The 25373-nt window shown below is 40.7% G+C and overlaps 1 long non-coding RNA gene across 1 annotated transcript; it reads left to right on the top strand.

Moving 5' to 3' along the window:
- The first annotated feature begins 1265 nt into the window (after nt 1-1265).
- On the top strand, nt 1266-23557 carry LOC130908760 (uncharacterized). The gene is made up of 3 exons (XR_009061646.1): nt 1266-1351; nt 1467-1543; nt 23055-23557. It is a non-coding gene; the product is annotated as an uncharacterized LOC130908760 (long non-coding RNA).
- The last annotated feature ends 1816 nt before the right edge of the window (nt 23558-25373 follow it).

Genomic DNA, 25373 nt, shown 5'->3' with positions numbered 1-25373 from the left:
AAAACTGGGAGCTTATATAAACACAGAAACGAGGTACAGGTGGGTGACACAGGAGGATGCAGGTTGGAGGATATACTAAGAGCAGGCACAACAGGTGAAATCAATGAGCAATCACAGGGAGAAGTCACACTAGAAGGCAAAAAAAAACAAAACCTAACAGAGGGAGACCCAGCTTTCTTACACGGGGCCCTATATTATGCTGCAATATTTGTTGGTAGTCTTCAGACTTCATAATGCCATGCACATGGTCAAGCAGTCCAGTGCCAGAGGCAGCAAAGCAACCCCAAAACATCGGAGAACCTCTGCCATGTTTGACTGTGGGGACAGTGTGTTCTTTTTTTGAAGGCCCTGTTTTTTTCGCTGTAAACTCTATGTTGATGCCTTTTCCCAAAAAGCTCTACTTTTGTCTCATCTGACCAGAGAACACATTTTTGGCTTTCCAAGGTAAGTTTTGGCAAACTCCAGCCTGGCTTTTATGTCCCTGGGTCCAAAGAGGGGTCTTCCTGGGTATCCAACCATAGAGTCCCTTTTCATTCAGACGCCGACGGATAGTACGGGTTGACACTGAGTTTTGTGTAAAATGATTTTTTTTTTTTTTTTCTATTCTCTTTTGTGTTTTTTCATTGTAAGGAAAATAAATGAATAGATTACTACCAAAGCATTTGTAATTGCAATCATTTTCTGGGAGAAATTGAGCATTATCTGACAGAATTGCAGGGGTGCCAATACTTTCAATACTTAAAAACCTTTTCACCCGATTCCTGATGCCTAATCAGCCCGATTTCCGATCACGTGATCAGATCGGGACATCGCTACTCAGAACAGAAATAAAAAAATCTCAGTGTTTGACAGTCAAATGGTGATTTTTTTTTTTTAATGACTATCATTGCTACAATATGTGTGACAACTTAGTCTTTATGTGCCATTAACCTCTGATTTAGCATCAGTCTTACATTGTGAGCAGTCAATTAAGAACCAAAATAATGCAAACACATGTTAACCGAAATAATTAGATTAGTCATTAGCATTCGCTAATTTGTTGACTTATAATGAGACTGTGACAAGTGGACACACATGCGCACACCCCCACCCCCACACAATTGTACTAGCATCCACATACATTCTGTGCACAGCTTCTATTTTATTTCCCATTATTATTTGACATTATTGACATAAATTGACAGCCCCTTAATTAAAATCTCCTACAAATGATCAAATGTGTTGGATAAAGAAAATGTACTTCAATTTATGTTCTTGCAGCTGCGTCATCTGCAACACCATGTTTACTGGCCTGGCAACATGTCATATTGTGTCAAGTCCTTAGTCCTAAGAAGACTCGCTGAACAGAAAGGTCAGAAAAGCATGCTTATAAAGAAATGTGGACAGCTTTTAGCCTGTGGCTTTGCTTTAATCAGAGCCAAATGCAGTTGCAGTCAGAAAACACTTCTGATTTACTCATTCAACAGTGAACATTGGCTCTGAGTAAGACCTGTAGGATTGTGGCATTGAGGGCATTGACTAAGAAACAGCATTTTCTCCAGAGGTAAGATGTGTTTGTGTGTGTGTATGATAGAGAGTGAGTAAGTGTAGCTTGTCCTTGTGGCCTATTTGAGCCCTGGGCTTGCCCCCCCCTCATATTTTAAGATGTCATCAACATGTGAGATGAAGCAAAGTACCTGTAAGTCATGGCATGAAATCACTGGCGCTGCGCACTTCACAGTCCTAGGGACATCATGGAAAGAAAAACATCAAAACAACTAGATTAACTCTTAGTACCTCACTTCTAAAACTCCAAAACTGTTTACAGTGGGGCAAATAAGTATTTAGTCAACCACTAATTGTGCAAGTTCTCCTACTCGAAAATATTAGAGAGGCCCTTGATTGTCAACATGGGTAAGCCTCAACCAGAATGTGGAAAAAAAACAGAACATCACATTGTTTGATTTTTAAAGAATGTATTTGCAAATCATGGTGGAAAATAAGTATTGGTCAATACCAAAAGTTCATCTCAGTACTTTGTCATCTACCCTTTGTTGGCAATAACTGAGGCCAAACGTTTTCTGTAACTCTTCACAAGCTTTTCACACACTGTTGCTGGTATTTTGGCCCATTCCTCCATGCAGATCTCCTCTAGAGTAGTGATGTTTTGGGGCTGATTGGGCAACACGGACTTTCAACTCCCTCCACAGATTTTCTATGGGGTTGAGATTTGGAGCTGGCTAGGCCACTCCAGGACCTTGAAATGCTTCTTACGAAGCCACTCCTTTGTTGCCCTGGCTGTGTGTTTGGGATCATTGTTATGCTGAAAGACCCAGCCACATCTCATCTTCAATGCCCTTGCTGATGGAAGGAGATTTTCACTCAAAATCTCTCGATACATGGGCCCATTCATTCTTTCCTTTACATAGATCAGTCGTCCTGTTCCCTTTGCAGAAAAAACAGCCCCAAAGCATGATGTTCCCACCCCCACGCTTCACAGTGGATATGGTGTTCTTCGGATGCAATTCAGTATTCTTTCTCCTCCAAACACGAGAACTTGTGTTTCTACCGAAAAGTTCTATTTTTGTTTCATCTGACCATAACACGTTCTCCCAGTCCTCTTATGGATCATCCAAATGCTCTCTACCAAACCACAGACGGGCCTGGACATGTACTTTCGTCAGCTGGGGGACACGTCTGGCAGTGCAGTATTTGAGTCCCTGGCGGCGCATTGTTACTTATAGTAGCGTTCGTTACTGTGGTCCCAGCTCTCTGTAGGTCATTCACTAGGTCCACCCGTGTGGTTCTGGGATTTTTGCTCACCGTTCTTGTTATCAGTTTGACGCCACGGGGTGAGATCTTGCATGGAGCCCCAGATCGAGGGAGATTATCAGTGGTCTTGTAGGTCTTTCATTTTGTAATATTTGCTTCCACAGTTGATTTCTTTACACCAGACATGTCCAAAGTCCGGCCCGTGGTCAAATTTCATCCATCCCCCAGCCTCTGTCATAAATTCAATAACGTCTGGCCCGCACACAAACTTAATGAATTGGTCAGCAGCACTGCTACCAGCATATGAAGTAGCTTACACACTATATGATGCTCCTCATTTACCCAATAAAAGGCAGCAGCACTCTAAGCAACATTACCCCTTGTGACCCTTTACTTACAATTTTCTAAAATGGCGATAATCAACAGAAAAAGTTGACTGTGTTGCTCGACGCTACATGGATAGGTGGAAATTTGCCTATTTCTTCACTAAAATACGCAACAACTGTGTCTGCCTCATTTGCAAAGAGACAGTCGCTGTTTTTAAAGAGTTCAATGTGAGGCAATATTACCAAACAAGACACACTGACATGTACGACAAGATTACAGGGAAGATACGCAGCAAGAAATTGAAGCAACTTGAAGTTTACGCGCAAGAGCCCGAGAGTCGAAAGAGAATGCCACAGGCAAGTTGCGAGATTGTTAAAATTATTTTAAAAAATAATAACGCAAATGTGAAACACAAAATGGCTTGCTAAAATTTGCCTAAATATATTGTTCTACCTAAACGAAATCAGCCAAGGTCGGCCCCCCACATTTTTACCACACCAAATCTGGCCCCCTTTGCAAAAAGTTTGGACACCCCTGCTTTACACCAAGCGTTTTACCTATTGCAGATTCAGTCTTCTCAGCCCGGTGCAGGTCTACAATTTTGTCTCTGGTGTCCCTCGACAGCTCTTTGGTCTTGGCCATAGTGGAGTTTGGAGTGTGACTGACTGAGGTAGTGGATAGGTGTCTTTTATACCGATAATGAGTTAAAACAGGTGCCATTAATACAGGTAACGAGTGCAGCCTCGTTAGACCTCGTAGAAGAAGACCTCTTTGACAGCCAGAAATCTTGCTTGTTTGTAGGTGACCGAATACTTATTTTCCACTCTAATTTGGAAATAAATTCTTTAAAAATCAATGATTTTCTGTTTTTTTTCCCCCACATTCTGTCTCTCATGGTTAAGGTTTACCCATGTTGACAATTACAGCCTCTCTAATCTTTTCAAGTAGGAGAACTTGCACAATTGGTGGTTGACTAAATACTTATTTGCCCCACTGTAATTTCTGCATCTATGGCAACATCTACTGTGGCTGCGTGATAAGAAGGTTGTTTTGAGTAGACACGAGGCAGCATTTGTAAATGCGCCTCCATCACAATGAGAGACAGCCCACGCAGCTTCAAATTGCTGATCATCTTATTTTTAGACGAAGGGCTGCCCCAGCGTCTGGTATCCGTGTGGGACTGACAGAAATGTAGAGCAGATTTCCAGGCTAATTTTTGTAGCGCAAGACTTGCTGCGCTGTAATTAACCAATTAACAAGCAACATGGCCCACCAACACCACCCCTGATTCAGTTTGCAATCACGGATGCTCGTCTGCAAAGTTTTAATTGTGCCCGAGGCAATAACTTACTGTTTGTAATCACATTCTCCCTCTCCCCTATATTGCACCGCAGTGCGTTTGGGAGGTAAAAACTTACTAGCGCAAGCTAAATCTGCAAACCTCCACGTTGGAGGTGAGCGCGGTGAACATTATCTGCAATGCTTAGGGTTTTGCTGAACAACAGAATGTGAGTTAATAAGCTCGACAAATTGTTTTATATCCTCTGATGAGAGGTGAGAGGCAGGCAGGGAGCACTCACTCAACTTGCCCCACCTCAGAGTGAGGTTGGACTGAACATGAACAATGGTTGAAGGTTGGATGAGTACGGTGTAGCAAAACAGCAATAAAAGTTAGTGAAGCTGAACGTGAGTTAGATTGGACTAAACGAGTTGTGGAAGAGCGCTGTTCCAGAGAATTACGAGAGGCACTACCCAGATAGCAAAATATAACTGGAGCGGACATGGGCCAGATGTACTGCAAATTTCAGCCCAATTTCGTAAAACTGATCCGCCCCGGTGTCTTTTCGAACCATGGGCCAAACTCAGTGGGGATTCACATGCCGGATCAGCAAACAGTTTTGGGGCAGAACTGGTCCAAAGTAGCAGACACGGCATTAATGTATGTCCCGGATATGGCACACACGTTACCAAATCTGGGCCATATTTGTATCAAAACCATTTTCAGTATTAAATTTGGGGTCCAATTGTTTCAGTGCATCATGCTTTAATGTGTTTATATTGCAAATTAGATTTATCAATTAAAAGCAATAATGGCAACACTTCTTTTTCATGACATTTATTCATGCTAACATAGTAAGGCACCATAGCAATATAACTAGGCGTGTGCCGGTATGAGATTTTTATAGCCTTGAGCAAAAACACCGTGGTTTCACAGTATCACGTTATTGCAATTATAGCTGTAAATAATAATTGGTTTATTTACATTTCAAAAACCAGAAGCCATTCATTTACGAATGTGATTGCACTTTAGTTTACATATTTAAATGTTCAGATATTAAGATTTGAATGAGGCAAAATAACACACTTTTTCTCTCAAATATATTGTTATAATCATATGTTTCGGATGTACTTTAATTATTTTCTGTATAAAAATTGGTGTTCAAAAAGTCTTTCAAACTTGAGTCTTGAAAAAGAGGGGGTTGTCGTATAATCAGGGCCGTCTTATATTCGGGCCAATACGGTATTTGCAAGAATTTTCAAATTAAAAAGCTCTTTGTGACGGCCTCCATGTTGGATTTCGTATCCCTTCACAATAGCGTAATTCAACCTAAATAAGTTGTGGTTGTATATAGAAAAATGCAAATTTTGCTTTTGTTGAGTAAAATCAAGATGATTCTGCATGCTTTCCTGAAGTATGAAGTTTCTGATGTGAAAATTGATTGATTTATTAACTGTTGAAAACTTGCACTTTAAATTAAAACAAAATTAAATTGCTATTTTGGGCAAAAACTTATATGTATATTAGTGCTGCAACGATTAATCGATTAACCCGAGTATTCGATTAGAAAAACATAAAATTTTGTTGCTTCGAGTATTCGTTTAATTAAAATGGCGTTTTAATGGTTCATTTTGAAAGTGTTTGCATTTAGTTTAATTGATTAGGGTGATACACAGCCCTCTTTTCTGCCTCTTTTCACATGGCTGAATCCATCTGCTCCCTGTTCAGACCAACGTTAGCTAAGTTTTTGTTTGAGCTAATGTTTTTTAATGCATTCATTATTTAGTTTATTGGTATATTTAGCCGTTTTTTGTGGGAATATGTGTCGGGACCATTTGTTAAGAGCATTGTGGAAAAAAAACTTTAGCATTTTATAGCATTTAAGCTAGCTGACTTTTTCTAGTTAGCCAATTGTTCTTTTGTTGTACATAGATCCTCATTTTTATACAAATGTTTTTATACCGTTTGAGCCTCTGCTCAGGTATTTTAATTTTTCATGTTCCTTATCCGATTACTCGATTATTCGAATTAACTAGTCCATCGATTAATGGACTACTAAAATATTCGATAGCTGCAGCCCTAATGTATATGTTAATATTGCTTTTCTTCCCGAAAATGTAGGTGATTATATCTGCATTTGGTGATTTTTGTGCATCTAGCTTGCAATTTGAGAATTATAGAGCAATTTTAAGTTTTTTTTTACTTGTATAAAAAAAATAAACAATCGGGATTTTATTAGGAAACGACTTTGAGTTTTTTTATGTAACTGCTCATGAAAACTCATATATGCCTAAGGGAGGTGTCTGTTTTGGTTTTAGGTCGCTGGCAGCTTTGGTTTTGAAAATATTTGAATTTTAAGTTTTCGAAAATGGGCCCCCTACGGATCTGCCCCTTATCCCGTCAACTGATAGGGAAGTCTATGATCTAGCCAAGTTAGGTTTGGCTAAAACCCAACTGATGACAGATAAGGTTGAATTTATGAACTGTGAGGTTAATCTTAGACCAACTTTGGTTGCACTGAGACTGCAGATATGCTGTTGGGATGTTTTTCTCCCTGGTGCTTCACAATGAAATCTACGTTTAAAGTGTTCTGCACATAAAGGAGAGAGCATCACTTCACAGGTCTTGACTGTGTAAGATGCAAGCTCTGCTTGCTCACTGGAGTTGAGGCCCGTGCCAGAACTAATCATCACTCAGGAGGGTTGACTTGCTGCTTGGACGATATGAATCACTCAGCTGCCATGTGTCTGTTTCACGTTCTGACTGTAGGAAAGCAAATTATAGGTGACTCAGTGTTCTTTCTTCTTTTTTTCTCCTAGTTTTGGTGGCCTGCCAGGCCATACACTGAGCTGAGAGGCAGAAATATGGTCTGTCATATGGAAGCGCTCACTAATTGAAACGCTCCCATTTTCTTTCGGAGATTACAGCCACTCTCCTTTAAAAGGAATAAAAAAAGAAAAACACACAGAGGACACCATTGGCTACTCGAGACTTCAAGCAATTACAAGTGTATATTCTGATAGACGTAGGGCAGACTAGGATTAGTTTTGCCAATTGATGTTACAAACAGAGACCCAAGATGCCCAATGCAAATAATCTAGGCCAGCTACTCCAAATCCAATTGTTGTGAACATGTAGCCAGATAGTTTCAGGCAGTCGGCAGAGTTTGGCCCACACATAGCAATTAGGCGCGTTTCCAAAGCAATACCGCACAATGTTGCCCAGAGGACTGCAGCAGAACAAGACTTTGATTTCCCACAATGTGATCGTAATTTCATATTCCTCTGAAATGCAACATGGCGGCTGTGGCTAAAGTCTCAAGAAGACCATTGAGGCCGGTTGTCTGGTTATTTGTAGGCAAATTAGCGTAATAAACATGTAAATAGATGTCATATTGTCTCCGACTGGGCACGAATCCAATGAGATTCTGAGGTCATTTGTGCTAGACAACAATCTCACGGAAACCACAGGAGACATTTTGATGGTGTCCCTTGGTATGTTAAGACTCAATCATTCATTGTCCCCGCAATTCCAAAAATTTGCATTAAAAAAATAAAATCAAGGAGGTGAGACACACCTCTAGAGATCAAACAGATCAACACTTGGGAGAGGAGGCGTATAATGAGAGCCTGGAGAATTACGCCACTATTTATAGAGGGTGTGACATTGTTTAGCTTCTCTTGCGCTCATGTGTAACAAACTGTTAAAAAGAAAAATCACACTCTATACCCAACAGTCTCTGGACACAACACCGGTTTAGTGGTACATGCCGCTGCCTCTCATGCAGTGAGTGTGCCTTCGTTTATTGCAACAATTCTGTCATGATCCTCAATTCTGTTGCTGACTCTAAAAAAAAATTCCTGGGCCTGGTGGGTGGGCGGATCCTCTGGCACACACCTGCTTGGCATCACAATCATTTAGGTACTTATGTGCCAGAGTGAATTGTACTAGCTGTCAGAATATCTCTTTGCCAGTAAGGCTAGATGATGCTTTGCAGAGTGCGCTGGCTCATTGGTCAAATGTAGTGATGGCGAGATGAAGCCTTATGTGGCATTGAACCACTTGAGGCAATTGGTTCTCGAAGATTCATGTGTGGACGGACCCATCTACTGGCTAAGGGGCCGTTTATATAGTGACGCTGCGACACCAAGACGCAACAAAATGAACGCACAAATCCAAACTTTTGATTCCGGCCTCCAATTCGGAACGATTCGATTGCGGGGATTGCTTCGCAACTAGGGTTGTTCCGATCATGTTTTTTTGCTCCCGATCGTTTTAGTTTGAGTATCTGCCGATCCCGATATTTCCCGATCCGATTGCTTTTTTTTTTTTTTTTTTTTTTTTTTGCTCCCGATTCAATTCCAATCATTCCTGATAATTTTTCCCGATCATATACATTTTGGCAATGCATTAAGAAAAAAATGAATAAAAGTCGGACGAATATATACATTCAACATACAGTACATAAGTAATGTATTTGTTTATTATGACAATAAATCCTCAAGATGGCATTTACATGATTAACATTCTTTCTGTGAGAGGGATCCACAGATAGAAAGACTTGTAATTCTTAAAGGATAAATGTGACTTTGTATATTATGACTAAATATTGCCATCTAGTGCAGGGGTGGGCAAACTATTCCAGAAAGGGCCGCAGTGGGTGCGGGCTTTTGTTGCAACCCATTAAGACGACACATTTTCACCAATCTGCTGTTTTACAAGTGCAATCAGTCGATTGCAGTCAGGTGCTTCTCATTTCTGGTGAAACCTCATTGGTTATACTATCTGTGCTGGGTCAGTTGGAACAAAGACCAGGACCCACTGCGGCCCTCGAGGACTGGTTTGCCCACCCCTGATCTAGTCTATTTGTTGAGCTGTCAGTAAATGATACTGTAGCCATTTAACTGTTCTGCCCAAATGCATGATGGGAAGTGCAACCATTACTGTGCGTAGTGGCACCAATTGATATATCTTCTCTGCGTTGGGTAGTAGCTTAGGGTGTTAAGGAAAAGATCAACCAGTACCGTTCTTCCCCACATTGCATCCCACGATATTTTTAATCATTGAGAGAGGGATTTTAAGGCTTTAGCCAATTAAAAAGAGGCTCCAAAGACTGCCAAAATTCTCTCTACTCATATTACGCTGCCTGTTAGCTCTATAAATAGGTAAAACGGCACCTGTTATAGATTGAACAGGACAATGCGTGAGTGGGTCGTGCAGCGCATGCGTTAATTGCATTAAATATTTTGACATGATTAATTTTTTAAAAATCAATTACCGCCGTTTACGCGATAAATTTGATAGCCCTACTTTAAGCCAAAACTAAAGACTCTGGATGAATGTAAGACATTTTGTCTGTAATGTTAAATACACTTAGAAAACGATTTAATTAAAAAAATGGCATGTCCGATATTTTTTTGCCGATTCCGATACTTTGAAAATGACGTGATCGGACCCGATCGATCGGGACATCTTTATTCGCAACCATATGAATGGAACGCTCTCGCTCCAATGACGTCAACACTCGCACAAGTCACATTGGGCATGCGCAGTCGCTGCTAGTAAAAAGTCTAGAGCGCAAACATGGTGGAACGAGCGCCTTAATTTGCTGTTTTTATAGTATTTTTAATTGAAATATATTTAATGTTCGCGTTTTTGTGCCTTTTGAAACAAAAAGAACCGTGTGGACGCCATTGCTTTGAGTGGACAGGTACGTTGTCTTCCGGGCTGAGAAGGTTGTTGACAAGAAAGCGCACCATTGGCTGTCTCCTTGGTTAACTGCACTGCCCCCTAGGGCCTGGCCCACATCATACTACATAAAACCTCTTCTAAAAAAAAAAAAAAAATCTAGATCAGGGGTCCCCAGCCTTTTTTGCACCACGGACTGGTGTTATTTGGTTCTTTTTTTTTTTTTTCCACAGACCGGTGTTCTGACAAATTTTTCAACCCATCAAAAATTGCAACGATGCGGTTCTGCGCGTGCGCGTAACTTTAAACATGGCCGCAAAATGCGCAAATGCTGCGATTCCAAAGTAAACATTACAAACTTTCTTGAAAGAAAGGAATATTAACTTACGTTTGATCATGGAAGAACTTGTAGAAAAGTTCTCCTCAGATACATCCTGCCATGTAAGCTGCACACAACTGCACACGGCTGGTGCTCTCACCATTTCACCATTAACGACTTCGCCTTGTCGTTAAGCATTAATTAAGAAGCCCGCATCACAAAGATACCATGTTGGAAATTGTAGCAAAGTTTTCAATGCTCTCGTAGCGATGTCAGGATATTCCGGGATGACTTTTATCCAGAACCTCAGTAGAGTTGTTGTCTTAAATGTACATTTAATAAGGTTGCCGTCATTTGCAATCTCTACAAGTTGATCTTCCTGTTGCACAGACATGCTTGAATCACTCGGTTTATTCTCAAACGGGTCACGAATCCACTCCTTCGCAGTTCATGGGTCTTCGAGGTTGTAGGCTCGTCAGGTGCTCCTTTCGCCGTAAAAATATCTCCAAAGACGTCTGTTTTCCAGTCATCTTGTGGGGGCTAATTATTTCCGGGAACAAATTTGCTGCGCCTGCGGCCTAGTAATACGTTATTATCGAGGACAAGCGCACATAGATATATTATATACACAAACAAGATGTACTGCTAGCAGTCCAATCAATGGATTTCTATGACGACCTTCTTATCTATCCCGTAATATTATATCTAGAGTAGACAGGGATATTGGTGTGTTAAGCAGGGGCACAGGGTTAATTCGGCCAGAATGCGGTCGTTATTAAATTATTATTTCTGTGCAGCCGGTACCGGTCCGCGGCCTGGCAGATGGGGACCCCTGATCTAGATGCCTCAACCATTGGTAATTATAGGCCAATATGAAATCTGACATTCCTGGGGAAAATTATCGAGAAGGTTGTTGGATCCAGGTTTTTATGATGCAAAACAATCTTTTGAACTCATTTCAGTCTGGATTTTGGCCACAACACAGCACAGAGACCGTGCTCATCAAAGTCCTTAATGATTTTCGTCGGAATACTGATGCAGGCAAATTATCTGTTCTGCTACTATTGAATCTCAGTGCTGCATTTGACACGGTTGATCACAACATACTACTCAGCAGATTGGAGCAGTGGGTAGGGCTCAATGACACTGTTCTTCAGTGGTTCACATCTGATTTACATGATAGGGATTTCTTTGTGTCAATCGGAAACCATCAGTCAGAACGAACCAAATCCACGTGTGGAGTCCCTCAAGGGTCCATTCTTGGACCACTCTTATTTAACATCTATATGCTTCCCCTAGTTCAGATCGTGGAACAGTATGACATCTTCTATCACACCTATGCAGATGACACACAACTCTACATTTCTGTGTCCCCACATGATTATAGTCCCTTAGTCTCCCTGAGAAAATGTGTTTATCAAATCAATGAATGGATGTGCCAGAGTTTTCTCCAGCTCAGACCCGGCTGCAGAAAGAAATTACAGGGGGGGCATTACATTTTTTGGGGGGGGGGGGGCACACTTCTTCAACGTAAATTTAGCCGTAACAGTGGCGTTTTTACCTGTTATATTTCCTGATGATAGTGTCAGTGTAACTGCAGGAAGTGGCAGCACTATCCCTTCATGTTGACTTTCGGCCGCGTCTTTGTCATGGCTTGAGTTAGTCTTTAGTTTCTTGAAAAAAACACGTATGTCCATTCCAATTTGAATTAGCAACGGAGGAGCCGCTCAATCGCCATTTCTGTAACCGGAGCAATCCCTATCCAATCGCAGTACCCAATGGCCGGCTACTCAGCCCGCCCCCCTTATCTGTGATTGGCTAGAAATTGCCTACATTCGCTGCTCAAAATGGTTGAATTGAATGAGGACCGACCAAGATAGGATGACTAGAGCAGTGTTTTTCAACCTTTTCTGAGTCATGGGACGTTTTTACGTTGGAAAAAATCTCGCGGCACACCACACCAAAATGTTCCAAAATTACTTTCCGTACAGTATTTAATTATGAAATAATTTCTCAGTATTTGTACTTACTCAGTGTGAAACGTTTAGCAATTAGGCTTGAAAAACTATCAGACAGGGGACTTGAGCAATGTCTTTAAGCACATCAGCGCTGGTCGTCTCGCTGACAATGGCTTTGCAGGCAGGTAGTATTAATGTCTCTGCCGCAGTTTGGGATTTTTGGGATTTAGCAACAAAGTAACTGGCTTTTAGGGCTTTCTTATTTACCTTTGTAGTTTTTCTCAAAAAAGTTGCCCATTTCTCTGTGTTTTCACGAAGGCGTACAAAATAGTCCATCGACTTGTTCTGAAGCGACAAGCGTTCATTTGGAGATGACGTTTAAGCTTGTATGGCGCCATGGCGCTAGATAGCCGCTCGTGTCGCGTTCAATAACTGCTCGGTTTTCTAGCCCTCTCCCACCTTGCTGTCCTCGATAATGTGTTGGAATAAAACAAAGAGGGAGGATGAACGGTCGTCACATATGGATAAAATGAAAAGGACACTTTTGTGTATATCGACACTTGACGAGTCAAATAATGAACAGTAGACGTGCTGGGGTCCACATTGTTGCGGAGAGCAAGGTGGCTGATGGCTAGAAATCCAAGCAGCTCTTGAACGCAACACGACTCGTCTGCACACAACCGAGAACATTTTGCTTACTCGTTCCTTCCTACTGCAACTTTGCCCGACGATGTTAAAAAAAAAGCGACATCTGATAATTTCTCGCGGCACACCTGACGATCTCTCACGGCGGCGGCACAATCGGTTGAAAAACACTGGAATATAGGGTTCATCCTCTCCGTGTGTGTATGTTTTTGTGGAAGATTAAAAAAAAACATTACACAATTCAGTTTAATCGAGCTAGGGCGGGCACGGCCGTCCCTCAGGGCGGGCACGGCCCTCTAATGCCCGCCCATCCCGCCAGGTCTGCTCCAGCTAAATGTGGAGAAGACAGAAGTGATCATTTTTGTGCCAAAAAAGGAAAGGTCAAAGATAAGCAGGCAACTTAGCACAATGTCGCTTACAGCTACAAATCAAGTCAGAAACCTTGGCGTAATTATTGACTCAGACCTAAAATTTGAAAGCCATCTAAAGTCCGTCACTAAATCCGCTTATTACCACCTAAAAAAATATAACCAGAATTAAGGGGCTTCTGACTCAACAAGACATGGAAAAACTTATGCATGCATTCATTTTCAGCAGATTGGACTATTGCAACGGTATATTTACGGGTCTTGATAAAAAATCAGTCAGGAAGCTGCAGGTAGTACAGAATGCTGCAGCCAGAGTCCTCACAAATACAAGGAAATTTGACCACATTACACCAGTTTTGAAATCGTTACTTTGGCTTCCAGTGAGTCAAAGGATAGACTATAAAAATACTACTGCTCGTCTACAAAACACTTAATGGCCTTGGACCAAATTACATGCTTGATTTGTTGGATCCCTATTAAACATCTAGACCCCTAAGGTAATTTCCTAATATGTTCCAAGAACAAGAACCAAGGAGGGCGACGCAGCATTTTTCATTATTATGCTCCTCACCTTTAGAACAAATTACCTGAAGGTCTGAAGTGTGCTAAAACTGTTAGCGCCTTTAAATCAGGGCTAAAAACGCTTTTGTTTACCACAGCATATCCATAACTGTCTACATATTTCAAACTTCGAGCTATTTGCTTTCTATTCCTTTTCTGCTTTATTTCCATTTCTGATTTCAATTTAATGTGATTTTCATGTAAAATTTTATTTCCTGTTTTGATTGCCTTTGTTCTAACGTTCTTTTGATTTGATGTGATTTTTATGACCTTCATGTGATGTAAAGCACTTTGAATTTCCTTGTGTTGAATTGTGCTATACAAATAAATTTGCCGTGCCTTGCCATGCCTTACGTTTTCGAATTGCAACAGCATTCGAATGGAGACTGAACCAAGACAGAACCATGTAAATGCAAACATGAAATGTCGTATTCTCTGAACGTTACCATGTAAACGGCCCCTAAGTGTATAATCTAAGTTGTCTCTTAGCAATGTGAGATTCGTTGATTTTTGTTGCTTGTGTGTGTGTACGTTGGGAAGGAATTAATTTACAAAATACTGTGTGCTCAAATCCTCTCTGTACATAGATGATCACATATGAATATATTTTTTTTAATGTGGAGTGTGTATGTGAAAATTATTCCCCAAATGGTATTATCATACTATAGCAGTAGTGCAATGTTTTTTTTTCTGAAAATGGCATGAGGGTAATCAGGCAGAGGACAGTAAAAGTGCTTGTGTAACTTGAAAAAGGGCACAGATGATGCTTGTGTAACTTGAACATTCCTGTAAAGGATGGGCAGATTTTCATTCATTTTTATTCAACAACAAACATTTTTCTACACAGGGGTAGTCCTTTCTTGCTGGCTCCGTCCTATCAATTACTGTAGTACTCCTACTCTCTTCAACCTTTTTCTTTCCCGAGCTCTCCAAACTATCACCTGCTCGCAACTCTCCTTTAAACACCCACATTTTATATATAGCTTGAGGTGTTTATCACTAGAACTACCAAGGGCAGATTAGTTGATACAAATCCCTTATGTATCCAATTAAGGGTCATCTGACCCTCATCAGCATATCTTTTGTGAGCATTGAGGTCCTCATTAGTCATTCCCATTCACACTCGCAAAACCACAGGGTTGGATTGCTCCAATTAGCATCTTGAGTGTTTGCAGGGCAGGGGTTCCTTGGCTTTGTTTGACAGTGGACCGCTCAGGCAGGCAATCGGGTGGACAACTTTTTTTTACATCTTCCAAAAGCTGCAGTTTGCCTACTGTATGTACTGTATACTGAAGCTTATGTATGCTGTAACTAAGGGTGCACGATAATTATCGGTCCGATAATAGGAATTATGACGTCATCCCAATAAATCTGATAACATTATATATTATCGGGCCTATTAATAATAATTTTGACACGGTGTCTGATTGGGATGTGTGCGTTTGTTTCCACTCCTGTTTTTCAAGTATACAAAGTTTTGTTCCTGTCTTTGTTTTGCTCATTATAATACTGTTCATGTCATCGTGAAAATTCTGGTTCGGTCAAAGACAATTCTATGCTGAATCAGCCACTAGTATTTTTGACCTACAGGTGTTCAAAAACTCAGGTGAATATACATTGAGAAATTACATATATATTATCGGTTATCATATCGGTATCGGCCTTGAGGAGCAGAAAGTTATCGATATCAGTATCGGTTTCAAAAAATGGATATCGTGTACCCCTAGCTGTAACAAAACAGCTGTTTGAGCTGCTGTGGAAAGTTCTTTGGTCGTTGTGTGCTTCAACATAATAAAGTCTGAACCTTGACAGCTGAATGTTGGACTTGACAAGACAAAGTAAAGGTGCTTGATGGGATGCGTCCTAGATGTTTTAACACTCAATTTTCTAAAATGTAGACAGTCTGGTGTAGCTACAGTTCTGGATGCTGTAATGGATGTCGTAATTTCATGCCACATGGCCCTCTCATCATTTTTACACTAACCCAGGAGTTAACCAGTCTGGATTTGCAAATATTCAAGATGCTTATTGCAGCTATCCAGAGTGAAAGCCCCCCTACACCTAGGCTGCTTGATTGCTAGTTTGAGTGGTCTATTGTTTGACAAAGCCAGGTAGTCACTTTGGTATTGGGGTCATTTGACTCCTTTTCTGGTATTTCTTTATAGGAATAAAACCCCGGGACTTCCAGTATTAAATACTGTAGCTAGCGGTCAAACTGCGCCCCATCAGTTGCTAATTTGAATAAAAATTATGTCAATCATTTGTGCTACGTTTGTGCTGTAAAAAAGGTTTGTTGCTAGTTTTGCTATCGTGAAGATATTTACAATTCTTTTATAGTACAATCTGAGGTCAACCAACCCCCATTTGGATTAAAAATGACTAAAAATTGTGTCAGTCGTTTGTGCTGGTTTGTGCCGTAAAAATTTTGGTTTGTGCTGCTATCGTTTTTGAGATATTAATTTCGTGTGATAACGTCACGCAGCCCCCCATTAATTGCAAAATGGACCCGAAATGTTGCCATTCGTTTATGCTACATTTGTGCTCGTTTGTGCTTTAAAATTTTTCGTTTGTGCTGCAATCGTGTTATAGATATTGAGATCAGTGTGGTCACAGATTACTTGAAAAAGTAATTTAATTACTGATTATGCCTCAAAAAAGTAATCTAGTTACTTTACTGATTACTTCATTATCAAAGTAACTAAGTTACTTTAAAAGTAATCTATAAATTACTTTTTACCAATTGTTCTCCCTTTGCCGCCTCAACATAAGAATGACAACAGAAAAATGTCATCACATGTAATTGACTTTCCGATGATTGAATTTAAAGGGGAATATCAGAATTTCGCGCTAGCTTAGCCACTCCGGAGCCCTGAAACTAACAAATATCTGACAAACTGCTTGGGATTTGTTGAAACCAACTCCACCGACCAATTAAACCCCGCTAACTCTAAGAGTAAGCCTAATGTCAAAACTTCTGAATTTCGGGTTATGGTTAACAGCATATCAGTGCCAATGTAAAACAATGCAAACTGACGGCACAATAATCAGCAACACACAAGTGGATTGTACAGTGCAATAAACACAAAGGTGGTGGCGGGCGCGGATGCGCGTGCACATTAAGAACCCGGAAGTACTCCTCTCAACACACACGCGGTCAATTTGGCCACAAAACGTGGCGGCAACTAAGCATTTTACACTCAGTCGGACTTACAACACATCCATCCCACAGATGCTAAACGAACACATCACCTCACGGCATGAATGTGCAACACGCATATGATGTAAACAAAACTTGCCAACTTGGAGCGTAGACTGCCCGTCGTTGCTACGGCAAAGCTACGAAACGGCCGCGCATGTAGGGGGTCCAACCTTTTGCTGATACCCTCCAGAATGAAGGAAAAATACTCGCCTTCATTCATGGATATCCACAGATCAACATTCCCTCGCAACGTCGCAATACTCGGCGCGAATGTCCACCCGCCTCAGTCCCACAACATGTGACGCGGGACCAAAACAGGAAATAGCTAAGAGGTTGTCATGGAAACGCGTACCAGGAACCTTTTATTTTAGCATTTTCTATTAAAAAGGCTCTTCGTACATGACTACAATATTCTTCATTCTACATACGTTATGAGGCAATGAAAAAATAGTAATGCAGAGACACTGAGGAAACTAATCAGATTACTGGTGTAGAAAAATAAACGCGTTAGATTACTTGTTACTGAAAAAAGTAATCAGATTACAGTAACGCGTTACTAACTAACTCGTTACTGACAACACTGATTGGGATATATTAATTTTGAGGAATGACGTCAATCACAGCCCCTCTGTCGCATCTGGCAGAGCTTATCAACGCTCTCAGTAACAAAGGGGTGTCCCAATAACTAGCGCAAACGTAACACAAATGAATGGCACCCCTTCTGGTCTATTTTGAAGTAAATGGGGGCTTGTCATATTAATTTTGAGTCGCAGCTCCCCCCATTTACTGCAAAATGCACCCAATGGGGTGCTATTAGTTTGTGCTACATTTGTGCTAGTTGTTGGGGAAACCCTTCTGTTTTTGAGAGTGTTGGTAGGCTCTGTCAGCCGTGGGAGTTGGACCTCAGGTCTCTTAAGTCATTGCCAAGAGTGGCGGTCTGCCTCAACAGTTCTGCCATTTGGCGCCAGATGCATCCACCTTCCTCCATCCTTCTTCGGACTGAACCGCATGACCGCAGAGTGGGTCCTCAGTCCGAGCAAAAACTCGGTCTTCCAAAGCCTTGAATTGCACCGCTTGATCCGTGGACAATTTGTCGATTTCCTTGAAAGCTGCAGTCTTGGAAACCTTCCGGGACAGCAGGGTACCGCCAAGCCAAGCAGAAGGAACCCCACGACCGTCACGCCAAACAGCCAAATATCCTCGATATCTTCCACAGGTAGGACAGTGAGACGGGCGGGCTTCCAGTGATCCCATGAATCTCTCACGTAGCCCGCCGCAAAGGTCCCATCTGGGCAAGACGGCTCTCCTGAGGTGCCATGTCTTGTTGAAAAAATCTTGTAAATAGCACTGAGAAACCAACTAATCAAATCCGTATGAGAGACCAGCAACAGTTGATCCACAAAGGAAAAATACAAAAAAAGCAACAGACTAGACTGGCGAAGATAGCAGGAGCAGGGAATAAACACTTCCGCTCCTGTCGAATGCAGGAAAAAGAAGATAGCAACTCAAACAATTTTTTTCAGCACAAACGTAGCATAAACGAATGGCACAATTTCGGGTCCATTTTGCAATAAATGGCGGGCTGCGTGACATAACTCAAAATATCTCAATAAAAAATGATAGCAGCACAGAAGAAACTTTTTACAGCACAAATCAGTACAAACAAAGCATAAACGATCAACACCATTTTTAGCCAATTTTAATATAAATGGGCGCCTGGTTGACCTCAGATTAACTCATTAAAGAATTGTAAATATCTTAAAAATTATAGTAGCACATACGAAACTTTTTTCAGCACAAACGATTGACATATTTTTTATATAAATTTGTGTCTGATGGGGGTTCAACTTCACTTAAGTCTGGCTTTGGACGTCATTGTTTTCGACCCCCCCCCCCCCCCCCCAAACGAAACAAGCATCGGTACGCACTTTGTGGAAACGTCACTTGATTACTCGACACATATTTCGAAGACTTGGTGTACCTTGTTACATTCTTTCACAAATGTACCGTACTAGTTTCTAGCAGTGCAACGGTTTGCGGTTCAAAGCCGAACCATACGGTTCGCCCTGTACGGTTCAATACGCTTTTATTAATCGCGCCTTTTCGGTTTTGCAATTAATTCCGAACGGTTGTGGAATTGATTGGTCGAGCTCTGTGTGCCTGTGTGTGATGTAAAGCACAGCTGTGGAGAAATTCCCGTCTGATCGGGAAATATCAGGATCAGCGGATACTAAAACGATCGGGATCGAATCAGGAGCAAAAAAAATGATCGGAACAACCCTAATTTTAACAGTCGAAAATGTTTACATTTTAAGTGTTTCTTTCATTTTCTTAAAAGCAAAATAAAGGCAGTTTTTAAATAAAATAAAAATGCAAAAAGCAAACCGAAATCGAACCAAAACCGTGATCCCAAAACCAAGGTTCAAACCGAACCGTGGGCTAACTGAACCATTGCACCCCTACTAGTTTCATGTGTAGATTCAAGTACCTTGTAATATGTTCGTTACCCAGGTTATAACTTGTGTAATTTAGAATCTGCTCCTTTGTTTGTCCTTGTTTCCCAATTGTGTAGTGAGGGTTTCTTCTTTTGCACTCTTATAGCTTTGTATTCCCTGTTCAGTTGTGTATTGCTGTTTGGTCATTGTTTTTTCCATTTATTTTATTTTTGTCTTTAGTTTTTATGGCAGCTAGCTCCCATTGTGCTCCTTCTTTTCTCTTTGCACACACATCATAGTTACTGCAAGGAATTCATTAGTCACTGGTTGGTTCATATTTTTACTCAGACTTGTTGGTTGGTTTTATAACTCCCAATTTTTTGCACCATTTAAAATGGAACTTTTGAGCACCTAAAAGAGCTCGTACATAGTTGAGTGGGGACGAACTTGTCTGGCCCACACAGTCCCAACCACCATCCAAATAGCTGATGTGGGAGAAGGGTGGATACACCCTGAGGTGGTCGGTCAAAGGGCAACTGCTAATGGAGTTTTGGGCTGCACTTGATCCGATGCCAGCTGAATGAAAGTCAGCAATCCGAACCAGAAATCTTTCAAGGGCTTTAACATAAATCCATCAAACACCTTCGGGATTAATCCAAAGAGAAATTGTCATAAAACTTAACCTCCTAAATACTCCTCAGTAAAATCATAAAAACATGCAAAGGCTTTTTGAAAGTTTCCAGATTTTATAGTAAGTATAAAGGACTAAAAGCCATGCCCTCCTGTTTAGATGAACTTCAATTTGAGCGGTAGAACTTTTGAACCAGCCAGACTGCTGACGCCCCATCGTGCATTGCCTGTAAATGAATTCATGGAGAATATTGGAACATGATGTCTTAAGACTTTTGCATTTGATTGAAATCCATAAAAATAGCTGAAGCCATTTCAATTTCAAAAGGCCTGTAGTAGAGGATGGTTTATGGTTGGTATATTTTAGGATGGTATATTTGATTCTTCATCCACTACTCTCTGTATTAAGCAAATGCAATAAAAGTAAAATGTTCTTAATAATTGTTGTAAGTAACTTAAAAGTTAGTCATTACATGGAGACCCAGATTTGATAGGGAACACCCACATCTACAGTATGTAGTGTCCCACCGACAACTCAAATTTGACAGACAATGGGAGAATCTGCATCAGTGACTTATGCTGGTCTTTTCAATGAGGGGAAGCTCAAAGTGTGGCCGCCTGTGAGTGCATTGTGATGGTGGAGGGGCTCAGTGACACCCACTGCTTGGTAGGGAAAGAAACTAGAGTGCCAGAAGTCAAGTCTCCAAACGCAAGCAGCTACAATAGAAAATAAAACACCAGCAATAAGCTTGATTTTCCGCTAGTAGTTTTTAACAAAGCAAGTGTCGTTAGGATGACTATGAAAGTCTCCGGCTCAACTCAAAAATGGCTCCCGCGGATCTTCATGTGACAAGATCACAGATTTGCTCATTTCCCTGTAAAGGAATCTGACCTTTTAGCTAGATTGTCAGAATCACGCCGGAACCGCGCTAGCGCAAACCAACGACCCGGCCAAAAGGCCAAACTCCGCGTGTTCACCTTAGTTTTAACCCCTTGAACTGACTCCATTTTAAAAGCTGGAAAAAAGCTTCGAAACCCAAGTTCAACATTTATTCCAAGTCAGCAGCAATCATATATCAGAGAGACCCAGGTGAGGAGGCAAACTGGATCCAGGGTCAACATATCACAAGTAGACAAAAGATTTCTGAGAAAAAAGACAACGATTAGTTAAACATTGTCTTTTAAAGGCTCTGATGAGGTGGGCTGTAGTCCGTAAGAAGGGTGTGTTTAGGCGTTGTTCAGGATTATTGTCTGTTTCTGGATTGGACAGGAGGATTCGGGCGTTACTGTTGTCAGGGCAACGACAGTTAAAGATTTTGCCATCCTCAGCGCAGTGCTGAGTGTTCACTTCTTGGTCGCGGGTTCCTCTGTATCAGATGTTCCTTGTGGCAAGACGAGATGTCCCGCCATATGTTCTGGACTGTCCAGAAGAGCTGATAGCGGGATTTGGTGCTGCAGACGTGGGCTAGTCGATGTCTTGCCTATCAGCTAGAGATGTCCCGATCACGTCAATTTCAAAGTATCGGAATCGTCAAGAAAATATCGGACATGCCTTTTTTTAATATATATATATATATATATATATATTATACACACACAGTGGGGTGAACAAGTATTTGATACACTGCCAATGGGTTTTCCCATTGGCAGTGTATCAAATACTTGTTCTCCCCACTGTATTTTTTTTTTTTTTTTTTTTTTTTTTTTAATCGTTTTCTAATTGTATTTAACGTTACAGACATAATATGTTACACTCATCCAGAGTCTTTAGTTTAGGCTTATGGTAGGGTTATCAAATGTATCCCGATAACGGTGATCATTAATTTAAAAAAAAAAAAAATGTATCACGTTAAAATATTTAATGCAATTAATGCATGCGCTACACGACCCACTCACGCATTGTCGTGCTCAATCTGTAATGGCGCCGTTTTACCTATAGAGAGAGCTAAAATGCAGCGTAAAATGAATAGAGTGAATTTTGGCAGCCTTAGGAGCCTTTTTTTAATTGGCTAAAGCCTTACAATCCCTCTCCCTACGATTAGAAATATAGTGGGAAGCAATGTGGGGAAGAAAGGTAGCAATTGATCTTTTTCTTAACACCCTATGTTATTTTCCAACGCAGAGAAGATATATCAATTGGTAGCACTACGCACAGTTATGGCTGCTAAAGGGCGTGTTACATCCACCCATCATGAATTTGGCCATGGCTACAGTATCATTTACTGAAAGCTCAACAAATACACAAGATGACAATATTTAGTCACAATATACAAAGTCACAAGTCTTTCTATCCATGGATTCCGTCCGATGGGCGGGATAAACCCAGCCTTTAGCCAATTTTGGAGCAATCGCCTTTGACCAGCATTGCCAAAATAAGTATTTTACCTATTTCCACTCCGTTTTAGTAACGGCCGTGGTTTAGCAAACACATTTTTCATTTGCCATCCAATGGAATCAATCTTTTCGTTTTCATTTATTGGAATTCGCAACGTGGTCATTTTTCTGATATATCTCCAAATGTTGTGTGTCCTCTTTCACCCCCTTGCATCCTGACATGAAATGCAGTCATTTTTTTCCAGAGTGTTGGGAGTCGTGGAGACGAGACAATCATCTCAATCGAGTAATACTTTCATATGAGATGATGAGAGGAGAGACTATTGTTAAAATAAATCTTTAGCCCACGTTCAGATGGATCGCTGGGAATTCCGGCTCATTTGTCACTGGGGAGGTGAAAAAGTGCCCCAAAGAGAGCAGAGGCGTTACTGTACGGAGGCGGTCATATTAGCTGAGGTATTGTACAGGATTATGTGGCCCCTTCAACCCAAACCAGGAATTTGTCAGCAAAAGTGTAGATATGGCTCTATCAATAATCCCTGGCATGTTGTATTTCCCAGATGATGCCATTATTCGACTGGGGGATGACAGCATTCACCAGCTCCATCATCTTATCCACTGGGACCAGGATCTCATAAAGTGCTCTCAACATAGACATCTCATATAACGGGTAATAACTCCAGCCAGTTAATACAGAGGAATTATCAGGCAGAGAAGCAATGAACCTGGCAAAAAAGAAAGAATAAAATCACATGGCCTGTACTATATTATCAGCATGGCGTGAACACGGAGCATTGAGGTAGGTGGAGAGAAGCACAGTAGGAAATAGAGATGGGCAATGAACGTGTAAGATCACCACGACGGTTTTTGTGAGATAAGAAGACGAGGGCTGAGACATTCTGTAGATGAGGCGAAAAAAGAGGTTTGCTTGTCATGTGTAAGAGCGGCAATAAGGGAAGGATCATATAGGTGCATTCACTAAAGACTCATAATCTGCCTAATCCATAAGAAAGGTTCCTTGAGCTTTCATTACACTATTGTGTAATGCCATTCTTGAAACAATGAAAAGACAGAAATTAGCCTGGGCAAGGCTTTCTAGTAAATATACCGCAATTTTATTTATGCGTATACACTCTTATTTTTCCTCCTTCTGTCATTGTTTGCATACTATCCTCATTAAAATATGAAAACCTATAAATGTTTGGGAGGTTTTAGTTAAAGCAGACACTTTTTTTTTTCATCTGTGTGATTTTGACAAAGATCAGATCACATTTGATGGTGATTTTATGCAAAAATGTGAGAAATTCCAAAAGTTTCAGATACTTTTTCATACCACTGTATATCTGTTCATTTCACATCATTGCACATATTCATTCTTTGTTCTCCTAACTGTGTGATTATCTACAGCACTGCTTGCGTACAAGGACTTTTCTTCCATTGTTTTATCTAGGTAGGGGCTGCGGCCTGTTTTTTCTGCTGTTTGTATAGACGGCAAATATAAATGGCATGAACTTTAAGTTCGAGGCAGATCTTCTTGGGAGCCCCTCGTGGGACTCCCTGGAACGTATGTCCCGGCCGGCCAGCTTTTCTTTTCTTACTTCACTTAATGTCAAACTCAGTACTTTCTTTTTGTTCCTGAATTGTGTGTCGTCATCTCCTGTTGGTTAAGAAAATTAAAGAACCTGTAAAAAAAAAAAAAAAAAACGTTTTTGTTCACTATCAAATTGATGGTAGCTTTGCATGTAATGCAAAAGCTACCATCTATAATACAGTATATGTATATATATATATATATATATATATACACACAGTATATATTTTTTTTTCTCAATGGCGTTTCTTCGGTACTGCCCAGCCAAAACGGTTTGACCTACCAAAACGATGGAAGCAACACTGTCTCGATTTCATTTGACACCCCAAACACGACAGTTCAACCAAAAACGTGGGTTTTTTGAAAAAAAAGTGCAATTTCAAAACGCTATTTGTTGTATAACTTTTGTCCACATCACATCGTTTACGCATAAAAAAATTCAGGCCGCGAAGAGGAGCAAAAGTTCTATATATATTTTAAAAACATTGGATTCGCGCGAAATTTGCCCCAAAAAATACCCATTCATTTGTAATGGGCAAAATTTCCCATTGATTTCCAATGACCCTATTTGTCATTGATTTCAAAAGCGCAAAAACTTCCTTTTATTCCAATGTTGTGTTCGACAACAATGACGATAACAAAATTATTTCTTTGATGAACAATTTTTTTCATGACGAGCTAATGTGAGCTGACGTGGTTCGGGAGACTAGAGCATAAAAAGACAAATGCCAGTTTTTGTTTGACGAAAAAGCGACACCGTTTCTGTCATTTGTTTACAATGCGTGACATTTTCATTTTGTACGTAGAGTACGTCAGCTTGGATAGTGGCAGATGTTTGGGTCGTGTCACTCATGTGAGATGTACTGCACCTCTCCGTCACTCTCCTCACCAGAGTTTAGATGTATCTCAAGCTGGGCTGCGCTCTATCTTGCTGCTTTTAAAACACAGTAAATTTGTTTTCTTTTCTTGGCAAGAGAGAATATGCAATGTTGCTTTAGCCTTTAAAAGTCTGTGCTGAGTGATCATCTGACACTAAATGAACACTGAATGAATAAACACTAGAATTCACAATTTTGATAACTTAAGATCTCATATGTCCCATGAACAGTCTCACCAATTTTGAGGAGGATCCAACTAACTCCCTAGGCACCAAGGTCTCAAATGTGCACCCTGTAAATCTATAAAAATTTCACATTCAATCCAAAATACCCTGTTGAATTTGGAATATGGGTGCAAGAGACTTTTTGGAAGTTTTGCACAGCATATCGACTTCCCAAATTTTATCGCT

Source organism: Corythoichthys intestinalis, chromosome 20 (genome assembly GCF_030265065.1).
Source record: "Corythoichthys intestinalis isolate RoL2023-P3 chromosome 20, ASM3026506v1, whole genome shotgun sequence".
In the NCBI taxonomy this organism is placed as follows: Eukaryota; Metazoa; Chordata; class Actinopteri; order Syngnathiformes; family Syngnathidae; genus Corythoichthys; species Corythoichthys intestinalis.
Note: the sequence above shows the minus strand (reverse complement) of the source record. Positions and strands in the feature narration are given on the sequence as shown.